The sequence below is a fragment of the Theropithecus gelada genome, chromosome X (assembly GCF_003255815.1).
Source record: "Theropithecus gelada isolate Dixy chromosome X, Tgel_1.0, whole genome shotgun sequence".
NCBI classification, from domain to species: domain Eukaryota; kingdom Metazoa; phylum Chordata; class Mammalia; order Primates; family Cercopithecidae; genus Theropithecus; species Theropithecus gelada.
Genome location: NC_037689.1, coordinates 109,977,870 through 109,998,978, shown reverse-complemented (window position 1 = coordinate 109,998,978; position 21,109 = coordinate 109,977,870). Strand labels below are relative to the sequence as shown.

At 43.0% G+C, this 21,109-nt stretch overlaps 1 protein-coding gene across 1 annotated transcript in view; it reads left to right on the top strand.

Moving 5' to 3' along the window:
- Positions 1-1,409: 1,409 nt before the first annotated feature.
- Positions 1,410-21,109, top strand: part of TRPC5 (transient receptor potential cation channel subfamily C member 5) — a 319,448-nt gene continuing 299,748 nt past the window's right edge. Inside the window, exon 1 of the mRNA XM_025373393.1 lies at positions 1,410-2,311. The gene's annotated coding sequence lies outside the window, so the exon portion shown is untranslated. The remainder of the gene's footprint in view (positions 2,312-21,109) is intronic.

Sequence of the window (21,109 nt, the reverse complement as noted above, 5' to 3'; positions counted from 1 at the left end):
ACTAAACATAACTAATACCAGCTTCACAGGCTCCGCAATGAAAACACTGGGCCATTTAGGAAAGGGAGATGATTCTGGCTTTTTCAGGAGCTTACACTTAGGCTCCCAGGGTGTGCAGAGGGGGTTAAAGAGCAGCAGGAAGTACAGTGGAGCTTTCTCAGCACTAGGGATTGTTCTGAGAATGGGTAGGGAAAAGGGTTTCAGGTACCAGCCCAGCGTCTAGCAGAGACTCACATGCCCCTTTCCTGAGAGAGCTAGGAAGGGAGATAAAAGACAAAGCCGAGATTTGGGGCTGTGCGGCCGGGACATGAGGTGCTGCCAGCTAGTGGACCTATGTGCCTGCAGGTTGCAGGTAGAAGTCTCAGGCTTGTGTTGGGGGTGGGGCTATGTAGCCCCTTCCAGTGGAGCTCAAGGGGGTGAACATTCTGGGCGCCAGGGTATAGGGTGAAAGATACAAGTGGAGAGGTGCTTCACGTGAAAGGAAGGCGTAAAGATCAAAGAGTCGCCCAAGTGTCCGGTGACACCGCCCCTCTCCCTCCACCATAGACACCACTAAGCAACTTAGCCCCCCCCCCCCCCCCCCCCCCCTCGCCATCCTACAATATCGTTATCCCTCCCTACATCAATCTAGGCTGGATCTTGGGAGACCGACCCTATGGGTGAGAGGGGCACGGATGGGAGAATTAGGTAGCTCCAACTAGATTAATCTAGATCTATCAGGGATCCAAGCCCGCCCGATAGGACCCCAGCGCTCCGCTGTCCCCCTGTCCTACCAGACGCCCTCTGCCCTTACTCTCTCAGGTTCAACTCCCCTTCCCCCTGAATGACCTATGGTCGCTGGAGCAGCCTGGCCACCACCGGCCCAGAGTCCGGGCTGAGGGGGGTGGGCAAAGGTCACTGCCCAAAGCAGGGGATACTCAGGCCAAGGGGCAGAGAGAGACTCTGCTAGCCCTATGCTCCGAAGGACTCCTGTCCCTTCTACCCGCACCCGAGCTTAGCCTCCCACCTCCCCTCCCGTCTCTGCCACCACCCAGGGGAGGGGGAGGTCTGGGGAAGCAAACGAACGAGACAGAAAATTCCGTACCGGGGCGGGGGGAGAGATGAGACGGTGGGACGGGGCAGCGGGGGTTGACTTGGGGCTGCGGCTGCGGCTTCCTTCCACCCCTGGCCGCCGAGCTGCAGAGAAGGCAGAAGCTGCTGCCCCTGCCGCCTGCCCCGTCCTCCCTCTTTCCCTCCCCCCTCCCCGCCTCCCCCGCCCCGCCCCGCCACTGGGAGATTGAGAGAGGCTTCCGCGGCCCGGGGGCTGGGGGAGGTGAGGGGTGCTTTTGCCTACCACGGTTGTCTCAGTCTCTCTCTCTCTCTCTCTCTCCCCCCCCCTCCCTCCCTCTCACACACACACACACACACACACCCCACATCACAACCACGACGGGTTGTCCGCAGCTCGCAGCCACCCCAAAGGGAAGAAGAAAGAACAGGAGCAGAGGGAAGCCGGGCGCAGAAAGAAGGGAAAAGGAAGAGCTCAGGGTTGGACATTTTTGGAGACAGGGGTGGGGAGGAGAAAGGGAGCGTGCCTCCTTGATTTTCCCCTCCCCACCCCTCTTTGCTTTTCTCTCCCCTTCCCTGTATAGCATATTCCAGAAACGGCAGCAGAAGGGGACAGAAACCTCTAGTGTAGAAAAGGGTTTTGGAGGGGTGGCCAGCGCTCCCGCCAGCCGCTACCTAACAGCTGGAGCTTGAGTGTGAGTCTAAGAGTGTGAATGCGGCTCTCTCTCTCTCTCTCTCCCCTCTCTCTCCCCTCTCTCTCCATCCCTTCCTTCCTCCCTCCTTCTCCCTTTCCTTCACACTACAGTGTCAGCTACCCCTGTCAGTTTCCCCGTGTCAGTTTCTTCCCTAGCTCTTATTGTGTGTGGCTGGCTGCGTGAAGGGAGTGGGTGCGCTTGAAGGGGCTCAGGTTGGGTTAGAGAGCTGGGAGAACAGGGCAGGGACATTGGTAGAGCAAAGAGTTTCGGGGCACTGGCGAAGGTGAAAGGTGAGGAGGGCCGATCTCTTACAGGGAAGTTTGGGAGTAACTGAGCATCCAAAGGGGAAGCCAAGGTAGGAGCCAGTACTTGCGCTCGTCTTTACACCCCGCCCCTTTCCCTGTGCTTATCCGCCCACCCACCCGTCAGCCTAGAGGCCCCGGGCTGTCCCAGTCGGCTGCTGTTTGCGCGCCGCAAAAGAGGAGTCCGGCAAGACGCCGCACCACGCATCCTGACCCGCGGACACCCAGACGACACAGATCTGATCCGAAGAAACCACTTGGCTCAGGGTAAGTCTACAGGCGGCCGGTGCGCTCCATTACGCTGCCTGAGCGCTGCTGAGGGGCAAGGGGCAGCGAAGTGCAGGTTGAATGAAGATGCTGGGCTGCTGTAGGCTGAGAAGCATTGACTGACTGGCTGTGGGCTCAGGGTGGTAGGGAGCAGAGGGAGGCCAGCAACAGATTGTTTTGGAAGAGGAAATGCAGTGGGGAGAAGCTCTAGGGGTGACAGGACAAGGTGCTGCCGGCGATGACCAAAAACATCCTTTCACTGGGAATATTTTCCTGAACCACAGCTTTATCCTGTCCCTGGAAAATGATTTGCTCCATTCTTGGGTAGATTTTAAGATCCCTGGGGAACCTGCTCCCAGGCCTCCTTAAAATCGATTAGTGTGGCCCTAGGACCAAGGATACCTGCCCTTTGTCAAAAGCAACCTTCAGAAATAGAGAGTCAGGAGCCGCATCATGAAGGTTCAGAAACCAGGGTCCCCATTTACCTTCTTTGTCTTGTATCCTTCGAACTTAAGAAATGGCCAGATTTGTTTGCCTGTCTTCCTTAAAGGAATCAAAAAATGCAAATGGAGGGGCATCAGTCAGATCTCTGCTTCAAAGTGGACACCTCCCTCCCTCCCTACACACACATCTACTGGGACAAATGGTCATGATTATGTCCAACATATGCAGGTACTGAGCTGAATTCACAGATGCTGATCTTCCTCCATGGTCTCCTAGAATGAGATTAGGAGAAGGGCTTTTCCCCTATGACAACCTGGGCTCTTTGGATCAGTCATGTACCTGGTGATGGTTAAGTTTGTAGCAAGGTTATTACTCCCTCTGGAAAAGCCTGAAGCGGGTAACCAGCCTGAAAGATAGAATCTCTGAACTTTACCCGAGTTTATTATAAGAGTAGGAGAGACACAGACTAATCGATAATGCTCCTTTTATCGATAATAATCCTTTTAGAGATTATGCCTGTTAACAGTTGGCTTCAAATGAGAAATAATTAATACACTGACATGGCACACCCAGACCCACTTTCCTATTGCCATCTATTTGTCTTCATGGTGTTTAGCAAGAATAACAAGTTTATATATCAGCATTCATAATTGTCTATTGTTGGTCTCATAGGTTTTTTGATGTTTAATTGATGATTTATATTATGTCTCCTTTCCCATAAACTCTTTAAAAACTGAGATATAAATGACGTCACATGGTACCTTTCATCATGTTTTTAAAATCTGCTTATTCTAAATCAAAAGGCATGTTAATACATTTACATAGCACGAAGTTCGTTTCAAAGCAAATATATAGCCTGGGATAAAAGAAACTCACAGGGTCAAGGAGTCTCTGAAGCTCTCTCTGTGAGGTCGAAGGAAGAATTGAATGTCACCTAAAATCCACATTTTGGTCCCTGGAAGATGCTGTTTTCATAAACTTTCACTACATATATAGGGAGAGAGAGAGAATGTGTGTGTGTATGCGTGTGTGTGTGTGTGTGTGTGCATATGTGTATGTGTAATTTTTCAAGGACCTCAATCAACCCCATACAATCTTGGTTCTGTGCTTTTGTAATAGAGGGGAGCAGGAGGTGAATTTGTGCTTCCAAAGCACCCAGGTTCTTCTGTTAAACTTTCTATTTATTACTACGTTACCAAAATGTAATGAATTGCCTCCTTCCAACTCAGCAAATAAGACAAATGCATTCTACATTAAGTGAAACTGTTTATGTTGCATCAGGCAATTTGTTCTAATGTTCACTGCTAAGAGAGAGCAGAATGAGGATTACTCAAGTAGGATCTGAAAAGGTGCCCATTCTGTTACTTTTTAAAGCAACCATAAGTAAGTATTTTCTTAGGTTAAAATTACACTTTCAAATAGATATACTAAAGACCGGGTTGCAGACAGGTAGGAACGAACTGGCAGCATCATAACTGAGAGAAAACTCAAAATATCAACACGAATGAAGCCTACAGTGTAGGTTTTGCTCTGTTCTTGGTGATGTGAGTATCTGGCTGTTGAGGTGAGTCCTGATGGTTACCCAGGGGATAAGCAGGTGAGCAGGTTCAGGGATTCAGAACCAATGTAGCCCCCAGCTTCATTGATACTAATTCACCTGCCTTCAGTGTACATCTCAACATGGAGACCTGAACCAGATATCTGCCATCCTTCCCAGCCATAAGAGCTATAATCCTAAGATTCTGTTCTTCCTATAGCTAACAACTAAAACCAGAATGGCACGCAGAACCACAGTACTTAGAGAAGACTAGGCCAGGAAATTAGAGATGCAGGAGGGAGGAAGATGAGAGGAATATGAGAGAACCAAAGATGTTTTGAAACAAACAGAAAGAAAACTATCCAGGTGTTTGCTTTGGCTGGGAATGGAATTAATCCAGAAATCAACTCATATGTGAAGCATCTTCAAATTGCCTGTATTTGACTTGCAAACACTGTGTAAACAATGATAGAATTCCATAGTACCAAGGAATTGGGAACCTTGGAGTACATTTTCAGTGTTGCCGTCTCATTTCACTCCTTACAATATTAAATTCCAATCTGCAAGCCATTCAGGTGCTTAATTATTGAATGGATATTTCAAATGTGTCATGCTGCTTTCCTGTAGCCTATTTTTGAATGTTCTAATTTATCTTTTGCCATGGCTCCATCACTGAAGGTGGTAGACTGAAGCATTTCTGCCTGTTTTACTTCTGCCAAAGGTTCCTGTTTTCACCTTAGTATACTAAGCTGTTCAGATGCCTCCTGCTAACTGAGGAAGAATATAAGGTGCAGAATCTCTCTCCCCAAAGCACTCTGTGCCACAAGGTGCCACCGGCTTAATTTGGCCCAGTCATTTTCCAGGTTTTCAGGGAAAGGTACGACGAAGTTTGCAGCCTATAGACAAAAATGATGCTCATTCTAGGCAGAAGTTATTCCTCATCTTACAGATCAGGGATAAGCTAAGGCCAGCCATCATGTCCAGAGCTAGTAGCTGATACATCGTAGTGTCATCCTTTGTAAAACTCAACGAAGCTTTTCTTCTGTTGATGGGCCCCTCAAACTTTGTCCAATGAGACCAGAAGACCCATACTGCCAGCAAGGAGTGATTCCTGAATGACTCAGCTGTGGTCTTATAAACAAACATGTACATCATGCTCAACTGAGTGAGAAGAGATGATTTAAAGACATTATAAAAGCTGATAGGGGCTAAGCAAAAATTGCAATTCGCTGGGTGAAGGGAACTTGGCAAGTTTCTTAGGTTTTGTTCTCTGTCACCAACTGTGGAGTTGGCCCTTCGATGGAGGTGGCCAATGCAATTGCCCCAGGTTTTTGCCTTAGCAAAAGGAAAGAAAAAAATAACGACAAGACACAAGCAGGGATCTTGGCAGGGTCAATTCTCTCATTTCACCTATAGAGAAATTGAAGTCCAGAGAGTAGAAATGACTTGCCTAAAACAGACTACTAGCTAACAACAGCGGCAAAACCAAAACCCAGGACTGTTTGCTGATACTAAATACATTTTCTGAAGCTCTCTGGAGATCTTCCCAAGAAATCGAGAGGTAACTAAAGCCAAGTTTACCAAGATCATAACCCTCTACTTCCATTCCATATTTAGGTATACATGTTTATATTACATGCTACTATCATATCTTTGTGACTTACCTTCTCAACCATCACCTCCCCCTAACACACACACACACACTCACACACACAATCCTATCTTGCTAGCTAAGAAAACATTGTATGTGCCTACAGCTAGCATATTCAGATGGAAGGCAGAATTAAACATGACAAAAATTTAGCTGCTCACATTTATGTGTCTGATCTGGCTCACACCACCAACAGCAAGGCATCTAGAAATCCCAGTCTCTGCTGCACCACAGTAGTTTTGGGGAATGGAAGCTAGCAGAATCCAGTGACTATGGCTCTGGTTTTGTATACTCAATCTCAGAATCAGCACCCCCAAATGCATGTGCAAATACACACACGCACACACACACACAAACATGCACATACAGTCACACACTTTCCGAAAAATTAAAACAAAGAAAATAGAAAAGATAAGACAGGTGGTTTTTAGAGCAGAGTACAAGGAAAGGTTTGCAAAGGGATATTATCACCTTCTCCCATTTTTTAACCTTACTGCCTAATTTTCATTAATTCCACCCTAATTTATTTTAGGATCTGAGAAAATAGGCCAATGCAAACATGTTTACTACAGCCAAGAAGGATGATCTGGAAAACCTCCACATTTTAGTGAGAATATCACAAGGATAGGGAAAAGGCTAGGACTTAGTGAGCTAGAGCCTTGCTACTCCAAGTGTAGTCCCCACACCAGGACTGCCACCATCCCCTGGGAGCTTTCTATAAATGTAGAATCTCAGATCCTTCCCCAGACCTACTGAATAAGAATCTGCTTTTCATGCAGATCCCCAGTGGTTCATTTTTATACTAAAATTTGAGAAGCACTGGGCTAAAGCTTATCCAAAAAGCACCTGAAAGATACTTGAAAATAAACAATTACCTACCGAGCATGTAGGGACAATTCATGTGGCTTATCAATTAAAAAATAAAATATAAATTTTTTCCAGGTCCGCTTATCTTGTTATTCACAGTAAAACCCTTAAGTGTGGGCAAGAGAGTTTCGTGTAAGGGGAGTAAGATCATAGGATTTGTCTATTTACCAGGACGACTTGGATTTGGGAACTCACACAGACCTGAGTTCAAATCCTGGCCCTGCTCACGAATTACTAGCTGTGTAAACATGCACTTTGCCTTTAAGCCTCACAGTCCCCATCTATAAAATGGGATTAATAATAGTACCAACTGGCACTGGGCTGTCATGAAAAATTAAATAAGACACTATAAGGCACTGGGATATGGTGAACAATCAATAAATAGAAGATACAATTCATATGATTTGGCCAACAATTTTAGTTTGGTAGAAAACCAACCACTAGATGTGAAGTCTTAGAGCACCTAGCATTATTTCTAATGGACGTGAATCTTATTGGGTTTTCTACAGATAGAATGCTAAGATATACAACAGTAAAATATATTTAAATATAATGGAGGCCACTAGACACAAAGATTTTTTTCAGAAGGAATTACAGGTGTCCCTAGTGGAATCACTCCATGGAAGAAGACTGAAGTCAGAAATGACCCTGTTCTATGAAGCATCTCTCAAAATCTGACCAAGTTAGAAGGTCAAAAGTGAGGCATTTTCTGCATGTTTGCATATATATGCAGCATGAAAAACACATGGATGCACACACATCCATACACACACATGGACGCATCCTTCGATGGACAAACTATAAAATAATTCAAGGCTGAAATGACGTTCTAGGATCAGAACAAGGTTTCTGCCTGATAAAATCTTTAAAATGCATGAATAATAACCTCTACCTCGTAACTTGCTCATGTTGCACAGTTTAATGACTTAGGTATTACTATTTTGTGGGTGAAAAAAAATAAGCAACTCCTACCTCTTCCCAGCCCATGGTGCTACCCATCTGCTCAATTTTCTCACCAGTAAAATATGATACATGTGGTACTTATAAAGTCCAAGGAATCTCTAGGCATTTGATTCTATAAAGACTTATTGACTGGCATGTGCAATCTGGGCGACCTGATTGTAAAGACACAGAGACAGACACTACCACCTCTGGGTCCCAGTCGTTTGGTATGTTCCGGACCTCCAGCTTCCCCTGATTTTCAATAGTATCAGATTAGTAAAGTATCAATAATCTTATAATAGACAATATATATCTGTAATTGTTAAGATTTCTGTGATCACCCTAAATAAACAATAGCAAGTGTTATCAATTATTGACTATCTTTATATTAGTTTTCTATTGCTGCCATAACAAATTCTCACAACCTTATCAATTTAAAACAACACGAATTTATTATTGTTATAGTTCTGTAGTTCTGAAGTCTGACACAGGGATCACTGGGCTAAAATCAAGGTTTCAGCAGGACTGCCTTCCCTTCTGGAGGCTCTAGCAGAGAATCTACTTCCTCACTTACTCAGATTGTTGGCCTGATTCACTTCCTTGAGGTTATAACTGAAGTCCTAATTTCTTTGGTGGCTATCAGCTGAAGCTCATTCCTAACTTCTAGAGACAACCCACATTCCTTAGTGCATGGCCCCATTCCTCTGACTTCAAAGCCAGCAAGGGCCTGTTGGGTATCCCCTTACACTTTGATGAGGGGGCACTCAGCTGGCTAACTCCTATCTCTTCTCCCTTTGCATCTCTCTCTGGCTGACTGTTCTGCCTTCCTCTTCTGCTTTGTTTTGTGCTTACATTGGGTCCACCGACATAATCCAGGATTATCTCCTATTTTAAAGTCTGCTAATTAGAAACTTCAATTATATCTGAAAAATCTTTTTTACCATGTAACATATCATATTCACAGGTTCTGGGAATAAGGGAATTGACATATTTAGGGGGTGGCCATATCTTGTCTACCATAATCCTCTGCGTGTTGAGTGCTACAAATAATGTGGTCTTAAATGACATTCACTACAGTTTCTATATGATAGGTATTATTATTATTCCCATTTAACAGATGAGGAAACAGGATGAGACAAGTTAACTGGTGTGCTTAACACTGCACAGCTTGTGAATGGTGGAGGCAGGGTTGGAACACGGGTCACTCTTCCTCCAAATCTTGAATTTTCCCTATTGGCTTACATTATGTAGCTGCCTCATTGTTGGAAAGCTCTTTTGGTGGTTTTTGTTTCACTTGTTGTTGTTATTTTGTTTTTTATCTTTTCTTTTCACGTTTTTGAAAAGGTAATTTATATTCATGGTTTAAAAATAAAAATACATTAAAAGGTATTCAGTTTTCCATCTGCATGGTTGTCCCCACCCCTCCCTCGTTTGATTTGTTTCCCTCTAAAACTTCTGAATGAAAATACAAGCAATCATGAATAGATGTACAGAAATATCTTTACGTTGTAACAAAATCTCTCAAACTACAGCTGAAATCCATTTTGTCCTTTTGTTGCATTCTCATGACAATGCAACTTTGGAAGAACTAACATCTGTGTTAAGTGACAGATCTTTGGGCCAATCAGTTACCTAAGCAACTGGTGACTCCACTTACTTTCTAAAATGCCTTATAATCCTTTTCACCCCATGATGCTCACTTGAATACTCTATACATTGTGTAACCTTAATGCCTCAATATTATGTATGTCATCAATTTTATCTGAACATCCCAGAGTCCTGGAATTTTAGGAAGCACAAACATGAGAGAGAGAGAGACAGTGAGAGACAGAGACAGAAGAAGAGAAAGGAGAAGGAGGTAGAGAAAACAGAAAGGAAAATACAAAAGAAGAAAAAGGAGGAGGAGGAAGAAGAAGACAGAGAGACGGAGGAAGAAAAAGAGGAAGAAGAGGAGAATGTGGATGAGGAGGAAGGAGGAGGAGAAAGAAGAAGAGGGAAAGAGGAAGGAGAAGAAGAAGAAGGAGGAGGAAGAAGAAAGAAGAAGGAAGAAGAAGGAGGAGGAGGAGGAAGAAGAAGAAGAAAGAAGACAGAAGAAGAAGAGGAGGAGGAGGAGGAAGAGGAAGAAGGAGGAGGAGGAGGAGGAGAAGAAGAAGAAAGAAGAAGAAGAAGAAGAACTCCCATAATGTACAGTGAGAAAAAACATACACTTATGAAATATATTTTATTATTATTCCATATTGTAATGGGGTGATATTTTAGCATAAATAAGCATAATGTCTTATTTATAAATAATCTTTCATAAAATAGACACAGTTATGTATCTTGCAAAAGAACATGGAACTCTTACATAATTAGAAACACTGAAACAGACTACCATATAATCGGGTAGCATATCATATAGCAATAGGCATCGAAAACAAGATGACAAGTTTGGTTTAAACAAAGAATTGAATAAAGCTAGTAACAAAATCAGTATACCAGAAGGAATTATTTTGTTATTCCTACTATGAACATTGTTCTTTAGCTGTAATATAAGAACCTCTTCTTTCCAGCATGTCAGTAGCATATAATATACACTTGCCTTCTAGTGGCACAAAACAGAGCATCCTATTATCTTCTGTTTGTTTTTTGTTTTGTTTTCTTTTTCTATCCTTTAAACCAGTGGTTTTCCAGCTGTGGGCAATGATTCTTTAATGCACTGTAAAATCAGTTTAGTAGTTCATAGCCACTATTTTTAAGTGAAATATAGTAAAAGAGAGAAATGTGAGTCTCAGTAAGAGCAAGTATTGTTTCATTAATCTTACTTTAGTAATGCATGTGTGTGAGTAGGTTCATGTTTGTGTATATATTAGATTCAACGTAAAATGGTTTTCTTGCTGTGGGTTATTGTCCCAAAGTTTGATAAATATTGCTTTAAATGATTGGAACCACTGAACAGATGTTGTATTTCAGAATACTTATAAATAAATGAATCTCTGCCCGCACCTAAAAACCTTGGCCTTCCTGAACGTATTTTTCTAACTAAAAGGAGATTCCACACTGTCCCTTGGCATTGTAGTCCCCAGTTCCTGGCAATGCTCAGAAAATAGGAAGCATCCAAAGAAAAATTTAAAATCCCATAAAAAATGGGAATGTCTTTTATCTGTGGTGTATGAATATGTGGAGATTTGTAGCATCTCAAGATTTGGAATTGAGTTTCCTAGTTGTCACTTCCATTGGCATCTTATGGATACAGTAGCTCAGGAGACCCTAGTCAGTGCTGAACATGGCCTGAAAGTTTGCAACTCACATGAAATATTTAACTTCAAGAACCACCAGAGAACTTTATACTTTTGATTGTTGTCATCTTTACATAGTGGTCATCTCCAGAAACGTTTTCTAGATTAGTAGCTTTTAGTCTAATGATAAAGACCGAACAATGAAGAAAGATTGACAGGAATATAAAATATATGTTTGTGGATACATCTAGGAAAATGCTGATGAAGTAGTGATGGGTAGGTGAAGATTGTCACAGGATGTTTGATGTTGCCAAAGAGAGGATTTTCACATTTGTTACGGGGCAATTATGCCAAGGAAGAGGAAAATGAGAGGGCTAGTTGGAAGGATACAGACAAGAGAGTATTAAGGAGTAATTAAACAACTCAATCCTCAAAGTGGTAATTGAGCTCCTACTATCAATCACTTGACGAATATTCACTCAGTGTGCACTAGGTGGAAGGCACTGTTGGGAATGCAAACATCCTTGCCCTTCCTTTTCCCTCTAGGAACTTTCAACATGGTCAGAAGTGAGTGGGATGATGGGAGCAAACATGATGTGAAATCCTGGTGTGGCCAAGTAGGGCATTATGCTTTAAGCCATTCATGGAAATAGAGGCAGGTACTTCCAGGAGATAGAGTGGGGAAGTTTAGTCTGTAGAGGCCTTTAGATGTTCAGGCTGTGCTGGATTTAATTTAGTGGATGAAAGGAAGATACAAAAGGATTTTGAGATTTAAAAAATGAAATAATGATAACCATGTTTGGGAATGATTATTCTGGAAATGGTGTGTAGGAATTCCGGTTTGGTGGAGGAGCAAGCAATGGCAGGCATACCAGTTAGGAAGCAATTATAGAAATTTAGGCATGAAGAGTAGCACTGTGGTTAGGTACAGAATCTAGGTCCAAATTCGTCTGGGTGTGATTCTAACTGTCCCACTCTGAGCCTTAGTTTTCTCTTCTATGAAAAGAAAAAACTAAAAATATCTGCCTTAAAAGAATACTGTGAAGTTGAAATGAGTTACATGTACAAAGCACTTAGCCCAGTACCTGGCTATAGTAAATGTGTGCACGTTGACTGTTATAGTGTTGTTATTGCTTTTATTACTGCAGTGGTGCACCTGGAAAGGATGGGGTATAAAATACACTGTGAAGAAACAATAATGGTGAATGGCTGTGTGATGTGTGATGAAGGTAGTCAGAGATATCTGCAAGTTTTACCTCCTTGCTAGGTAACAGAGAAATGATGCCATAAGAAATCGTGAAGGCGAGGTGAGACAGGAAGATAATAAGTTGGTAATAAGTTTTGGTATAGAATTAAGCTCGGAGTCAGTGTGAGACATTCTGGTGAAAATGAAGCTTGGAGTCAGTTTGAGGCTTGCAGTCATTTGAAAATGACTACCAAAAAATTTTAGATGTGACACTGGAGCTCAAGAGAAAGTTTAGGGATGAAATGAAAATTTGAAAAGTCACAGATATAAGTATAACAATTTTTATCTCTGGTCTGGGCGTGGTGGCTCACACCTGTAATCCCACCACTTCGAGAGGCCAAGGCAGATTGATCACCTGAGGTCAGGAGTTCAAGACCAGCCTGACCAATATGGTGAAACCCCGTCTCTACTAAAATTACAAAAATTAACCGGGCATGGTGGCACGTGCCTGTAGTCAGCTACTCAGGAGGCTGAGGCAGGAGAATTGCTTGAACTCAGGAGGTGGAGTTTACAGTGAGCTGAGATCATGCCACTGTACTCCAGCCTGGGCAACAGAGGAGACTCTGTCTCTAAAAAACAAACAAACAAACGAAAATTTATCGCTAAGAAATACATGTAAAATCTCCAAGAAAGAAAGAAGAGAGACAAAAGCAGATAGTTAAGGTTTAATCTGTAGTGCATGATTAGTGGAGGCAGAAGAGCCACAAGAAGAATGATTGAAGGCAAAAAGAGACCTGTTCAAGGCACTGCTGGGAATTCATAAAAAGAACATGCCCTGCTCAATAGAACTTATAGACTCAGGACAGAAGGCATTGTAAAGTATGAAATATGCAATAATGACATTCAATTTAAAAATATAAATTCTCAGCTTCAAAATATACCTTATTTTGTTGACTAGAAAAGACAGGAAGGCTTCATAAGTATTTTAGCCCTTGAATGATGTGCGACATTTGGAAATATATCAAGGAGCACATTTCAGATGAGAAGAATTATATGATCAAAGGTGAAGAGTTAGAAATGGGCACACCAAGTTTAAGAGAGAGAGAGAGGAGATCGATCTGACAAGAGTGAAGGAAGATAAGGAAAGGTAAGAGAGGAAAAATGTTCAAATTACCCCCATAGCTAATCTCAAGTCCCGACTGAGGGAGATTTAAAATGTTCAGTCTCATCTTAGCTTTAAAGCTGGATATTTCATGTCATTTTTTTTTCTGACATGAAACTCAACTCCCAGCTTTCTCGGTTAAATGATTGAGAGGACAGTGATGCTATTAACAAGAATAAAGTGATAGAAGAAAATTAGCAGGTTAGGGTGAGGTGATAGGAGGGTAGAAAAGGGATGATGACTTATGTTTGGGACATGTTGAAGTAAAGGTGCCAGTGTGACATCCAAGCACAGATGTTAAACAAGCAGTTAGTTAAATGGGTTTATAACTCAAAATAGAAGTCTGAGCTGTAGATATAGATTAGGGAGTCATTATCCCATAATAACAGGACAATAATAGCAGTGATGATGACAAATACTTACGAAGTATATACTCTATCTAAGGCATGGTTCTAAGAGTTTTCCAAATAGTAAATCATTTAACCTTCACAACAACCTTATGAAGGAAATGCTATTTGTATCCTCATTTAACCAAAGGACTAAAACCAAGGCTCAGAGAGGTCTCATGCCTGAGGTCACACGAGTGGTATCTATTGGAGACAAGATCCAAACCCAGGCAAGTACAAATCCAAAGTTCATGCTCCTCATTACCACATTAAGAGTGAGTGTTAGTCTTAGAAGTAGAATCACTTACTCTAGCAGAGCACAGTGAAATAGGTCAGCTACCGATCCTTGAAAATACCAATATTTCAGAGGTAAGTGGGAGAAAAGAATCTTTCAGAAGAGACTAAGAGCAATCATAGAGATAGAAGGAAAACTAGGAGTGAGTGATGGCCTTAAAGTCACTGAGGAGAGAATGCCCAAAAAGGGGAGTGGATATTAGCAGCATTAAGAGCTGCAGCCATTGGATTTGACAGTTCAAGGGGCTTTGAATAATGTAGTGGTTAGGACAGGGGACAGCAAATCACAGGCCATGGGCAAAATTGGGCCCACCATCTGTTTTGGTGTGGCCTCAAGCTAAAAGTGGTCTTCACATTTTTAATGCCTGGAAAAAATCAAAAGAAAATATATTTCATGATGTAAAAGTTATGTGAAACTCAAATTTCAGTGTCTATAAATAAAGTTTTATGGGAACACAGTCACTCTGATACATTTATGTATTGTCTATGACAGCTTTCTTACTACAATGGCAGAGCTGAGCAACAGAGAGCATATGGCACAAAAACCCTAAAATTTTGTCTATTTAGCCCTTTACAGAATAAGTTAGCCAGTCCGTAGGTTAAAGGATTAGCTGTGAAGTCAGACTACCTCAGTTCAAATCCCAACTCTCCCCCGACTACACAATGTGACCTTGAAAAAGTCACCAAATGATCTAATGACCATTGTCAGTAAAATGGAGATTAAAATGGTATTTATCTCATAGGATTCTATTTAGTTAGTTAGTTATTTTTGAGACAGGGTCTCACTCCGTCACCCAGACTGGAGTGCAGTGGTGTGATCATGGCTCACTGCAGCCTCAACCACCCCAGGTTCAGGTGATCCTCCCACTTCCCCGAGTAGCTGAGGGTACAGATATGTGACACCATGCCTGGCTAATATTATGGGGTTTGGGGGTTTCTGTTTGTTTGTTTGTTTTTGTTTTATTTGTAGAGAGGGGGGTTACATCATGTTGTCCAGGCTGGTCTTGAACTCCTGGGCTCAAGCGATCCACCCACCTTGGCCTCCCAAAGAGTGGGGATTACAGGAATGAGCCACTTATTGAGCCCAACTTCATAGGATTTTTTTGAGGATCAAATAAGACAATTTGTGTAAAGGGCCTAACACAGTGTCTGGTGCATAGTTAGAACTTAATAAATGTCAGCTGCTGTTGACTTTTGATATGGTAGAAATGAAGCCAAATTGCAATAGGTGGCAAAAGGAATTGGAGATGAGGCCTAGACAAATAGAAACTATACTTTTGAAAACTTTCACGGTGGATTTGAGGATGGAGGAGGACGTAACTTTTGGGGGGGCCATTTTCAGTTTTAGTGGAGAGATTTGAACTCAGGGAAGGGGAGAAGTGAATGAAGATTGAGCATCTGGGAGGAAAGAAAATGAAACAACAACCTGATAAGGTAGGAAGATCAAGAGTAGAGATCACAGATTAACCTTAGAAGGGAGTAGGAACAATTCTTCCTCAAGAAATAAAATCGAGTTCTATGCAGATATAAGATTTTACGTGGGGTGGGGGAAATTCATATCTCAAAGACTCTTTCCTCTATAAGGTTGGAGACAAGCTTTTCTGTTATGGGGCATGTTGTAGGGGAACTTGATGGAACACTGGCTATGGAACTTTCAGAAAGAAATTGACCCAGGAGATTCCAAAGAGGTATACGTATGAAATGGCCCTGTGGGCTTAACGGAGCTTGGAAAATCGAACTTGGTGGCGCCAATCTGCACAACCATGTGAATTACTCTAGAAGTGCTGAAAAACCTGAAAGAAGAAATCCAGAAAGCAGAGGGATGAGTTGAGTCATGACTTTTAGTTGTGTTGAAATACTTGGAAAAGGTAATGTCACCATTGGCAAACATGTGAATCCCATATCAGCCTGTCATTGGAACCACTGGCTCTGGGACTCTGGTCTTGTCAAAAGGCTCTGCAGCTTGCTCTTCTTTATCCTGCCTGGTGTGGTATCATGTTTGCACAATGGCACAGCCTCCCCAGACATTTCTGGATTTCTTTCCCTGAAATCTCATTGCAACATAACAGAGACAGACGGTACATTGGAAAGCTCTGAGGAGGAACATAAACTGTGACTTTTGTGGAGACAGAATGATACTGCTGAAGCATGGGGGCTAGTGCTACAGAGTCTGAGTACCTTTCAGGACTCCATGAGCCTAGCAATAAAATCCCTATTAATTTGAGAGATTCAGGACACAAGCTTTATGGTGTCCAGCATAAATCCAAATAAAATGCTACAATGGCTGGTGTGCTGGGTTTGGCTCCCTTGAGACTCCAGGGCCAAAGTTACAGGGCTAACAGGCCAACTCCTGTCTGGGCAAACTAAAGGCAGAACAGAAGTCAGGAAAGGAGACATTGTCTGAGGAGGCCACAGATTCAGGGAACAAATGCTTTGGCTATAAGTTGAGATGGCAAGGAAGAAATGGAACAAGTTTTCCTAAAAAGGTGCCCAATGAACCCCCTGGAGGCTTGCAGCTCAGCTGAAACTTAGCCAGGGTAGCTCTGAAGATTCCATTCAGACTTCCTCTAGAGAGCATACACGTTCTGCTGGGGAAAACAGGTCTCCTGTAGGCATTTCCCCATCTTACGCTGACCTTTTGGCCCGGGACTCAGACAAGTATGCATTCCCCTTAGAGGCTTCCAGGCTCATTTGGAGATCTGCTAAAAGTATATAGAGTGCCAGTTTGCATTCAGATAGCAGGCACATGCCCAAAGCACTTGCCCATCCAGCATTTTAAGCAGACTAGTATGGTGTCAAAAGCACTATACTGGGAGTCAAGAGTCCTGCTACTTACTGGGAGTCAAGTAGCCCTGCTACTTACTAGGAGTGTGACCTTAAGCAACACACTAAGCCACTCTGAACCTCAACTTTTAGCATGTATAAACTGAGGATAATAGTAGCGCTGGCCTAATAGAGTTGTTGGGAGGATTAAATAATAGTGCTTAGCATAGAGTCTGACTCATAATAAGCACTCATTAGCTGCCATCCTCATCCTCATCATCCTCATTTAACATATAAAGAACTTGAAGCATAGATTAGGCTTAAGCCTGGCTCTGACACTTATGAGTCATAAGACCTTGGGCAAGTCACATCACCTCCCTGAGCCATTTCTTTCTTCTCAGTTTAAGGTAGACTTGGCTGATCATACAAGATACTGTGTGTGAAAATTATACAGTACTTTTCAAATACTATAGTATTCGTTTTCCTTTTCAGAGAGCATCATCTGTTTTTAAAGACAGGGAAAAGGACCTGAGAGGTAAAGGCATTTACCCAGTGAAGCAACAGCAAACCTGGAATGAGAACTCAAGGCCCTCTACTTGCAACCCAGGGCTCTTCCTAATTATATTCTCTGAGAGCAGTTTGGTCTTGTACTCAGAATAGTGTTTCACATGGTCCCAGCAGTGCGGGCTGTGCTGATGATGTGTGTGCTTCCGTGATGCTCACCAGCCAGAAGGCAGCAGTGCTGACTGGGCCCCTTGCAGGCAGATGTCAGAAGCCAGAACCTCAAGTTCTTTGTTTGCCCCTGTAGCAAGTGACTAGCATTCAAAAATAGAGAGTTTGGGCCATCCTCATACCCAAAATACTTTCTTCTCCCCACAACCACACAACCTTGGTGTATGAATCCCCATCATTCAAGCTTTGTTCCTTTTAAGCTTCAGACCTTGTTCAAAAGGTGAACTCCCTAGGACATGCATGCAATGCCTGCCACCAAGAATCAGCAATCAGAGCAACAGTATGAATGAAATTATTCAGTGCTTTTTCTCTCTGGAAGTGGGAAAGAGGGAGATTTCAAGTACAGGACACTGCTCAGTCTTCCTGGATAGCTAGAACAAACTAGAGACACCAGGAAAGATATTATAAATGGAGAGAGGGGCACATAAAGAGTAGGTTGCAAAAGCAGCCCATCTCTATCCACTTTGAAAGTGCAGGAGCAGGACAGATGGAAGAGACATCCCTGGAATGGTGAAAAGAGCATCCGTTTAGAATGACAAGGTCAGACTTCCAATATTATGGCAAATTTCCTAACCTGTCTATGCCTCAGTTTCTTCACCTGTAAAATGGAGTGATCATGAGCATAGTGATCATCGACCTTACCAGATAGTTCTAAGTGTAAGAAGAAAAACATGTGTGTGAACATGCTTATAAATCAATGCCCAGATCTAAGTGATCATCAAGGATTCAGTTAACTTCTCAGAGGAGGCTCGAGGTTGCAGTGACCTTGACAGCTAAATGGCCAGGTGAGATGCACCTGGCTTTCCTCCCATCCCCTTCTCTGCTATGTGGAGCATTTCGTGCACCTGCCATGCTTCCTCTCTGAGTCTTCTCATCTCTGGCAAAGTGGAAGCATTTAGTAGCTCTCCCTGGGGCCAGCAGTAGGTCTCAAGAGCTCTGATCTGAGAGCAGTGGAGGTAGGCAGTTGGCAGAGGGCAAGGCTCTTCTGAGACGGAATGCATTCCCACTGGCCAGCTGCAGCCTCCAGACAGATACAGAAGTCCTGCCACCAACCCAGGGAAGCAGAGACAATTAGGATGACCTCTCAGTGACAAGACTCTGGAGTCATTAAAGCAGTGACATAATCGACCTAACAAAGCTGAGATGGCAGACACACAGTCCAGCAATATGGCAAAATAGTTGTCTCAAGAAATAAATAAAGCAATCTATAAATAATTACTGAGGCTGTTCGCTATATTTTATCTTCTCCCCTATCCTGCTTCTTGACATTACTGGATTCAGAGGCCCCACAGGGGTGCCAGTCAGAGTAAGAGAGGTGACAAGGGAAGGAATGGCTGGAGCCAAGGACTCCAGTTGGCCAGAGGCTATTGGGGACCCTGCAAAATGTCTGCCTACAAGTTCCAGGGACCCCCCTCCTCAACACAGTCTTCTGTGATGAAAGCAGGCAGGGATGGGTAAAGAGTCACCTCTAGCGAGGAATGGAAGAGAGATGGGACTGCTAATAGGACAGAGAAATACCTAAGGCCCACTTATCAGATCATGACTTAGCTCTAGCCACTACAGAGGTGACTGACTCTGGGCAAGGCTGAAGCTCCGGGTATGTATGGGAGGTAAGTTGAGAGGGTGGTAGGGTGCCGGGCTGTATAATTACCCTGAAAGGCCATTCTCACCATTTCCTTCTCTTTGCTTTTATTAAATAAGCCCTGAACTGAAAATGACAGAAATGGGGAAGGTCACGTATGAACAGGTAAAATCAGAACTGGTAAGGAGGAAACAAGGCCAGCCACATTATCCCTCAAACTGAGAAATTTAAGTTTCTTTGTACTCTGCCCTAAATTTTATTTAGTTCATTTTATTAAACACTTGGTATATTCCAGACACTAAGTGCTTTACAAATACTGACTCTCATAATCCTCATCATAGCCCTCTGAGATAAAGACTATAATAATTCCCATTTTACAGATGAGGAAAACAAGAGTCAGGGACATTAGGTAAATTACCTGAAACAGCACAGCTAATAAATGGTGAAACCAGGATTCAAACCCAGGATAGCCCAATTCCAGAGAAGAGACCATGCTCTTCACCTCTATGATATGCTTCCTGACAACTTACATTCAAATCGTACACCTACCATGTTCTGTTGATATCTGATATTTATTAGTGGGTATCTCCTCCCAGTCTAAGCATTGATGGTAGGCACCACGAAGGCCAGGGCCAGACCTTTCTGGTTCACCACCATATTCCCAGAGCCTAACACAGGGGCTGAATGATTAAATGAATTCATTAATGATTTCATGAGTATTCAATGAAAACAACTAAATGCCAAATAAAATAATTGCAATAGTTTGAGACAGGAACTCTTTTCAATGTATATGCAGAACTGTAGATGACTCTGAGCTATAGGAACACAGAAGCAGAAGGGTTTGGTTCTGCCTGGAGACGTCAGGGAGCGCTGTACAGAAGGGATGTAACATTAGAGCTGGGACTTGAAGGAGAAGCAGGTATTCACAAGCAGAGAACGGCCATCAGGTGGAGGTATTCTAGACCAAGAGAAAGGCATGAGGAAAGTCAGAGCTGTCTGGGGACAGGTAGTTGGTGTGGTTGGAGTCTAGGATATGCACATGGGAGTAGCCAGAGGTACCTTTGGAGAGCTAGGCAGGAGCCTACTGGTCAATTCAAACTTGATCCTATAGCCAGAGCAGAACCATCAGCCAAGTTTTTGTTTGTTTATTTGTTTGTTTGTTTTGTTTTGGAAACACAGTCTTGCTCTGTCATCCAGGCAAGTTCAGTGGTGCCATCTCGGCTCACGGCAAGCTCTACCTCCCAGGCTCAAGCAATTCTTCTGCCTCAGCCTCCCAAGTAGCTGAAACTATAGGCGCACACCACCACTCCCAGCTAATTTTTAGTAGAGACAGAGTTTCACCATGTTGGCCTAGCTGCTCTTTAATTCCTGACCTCAAACAATCCACTTGCCTCTGCCTCCCAAAGTGCTGGGATTACAGGCATGAGCCACTGTGCCCGGCCCCATCAGCAAACTTTTAAGTAGGACAAAGATATGATAATCAGATTTGTGTTATGAAAATGTCATAATCCTCAAGGGAAAGATGGAAGAGACAATGAAGCCAGGAAGACCAGAAAACAGAAGGTTTGACGGCAATGTCCTGAATCGAGGACAGAGATTGTTAGAGGCTGTATTGATAGCTCTTGGTGACAGGACATGGAAGAATAAGGGAAAAGGAGGATTCAAGAATGACTCCCAGTTTTCTGGCCTGGGAAACTGGATAGATGGTGTTTCCAAAAATGAATGTGATGGTTTCCAAAAAATATGTGAAGTAGGTTAAGATGAGCGTGGTGATAAATTTGGTATTGAGCATGTTGAGTTTAAGGTATGTGTGGAGGGATTATATACCAGTGGTGATGCTCAGTAGGCAGTTTGACATGTAGATCTTAAGCTCAGGAGAGAGAGATAAAAAAAAAATTAGATTTGATATTCATTGCTGTGCAAGATCAATCATTGAAACCATGTGTGTGAATGAAACTAACTTTTTTTTTTTTTTTAAAGAGGTAGTCTCGCTCTGTCTCCCAGGCTGGAGTGCAGTGCAGTGGTGTGATCATG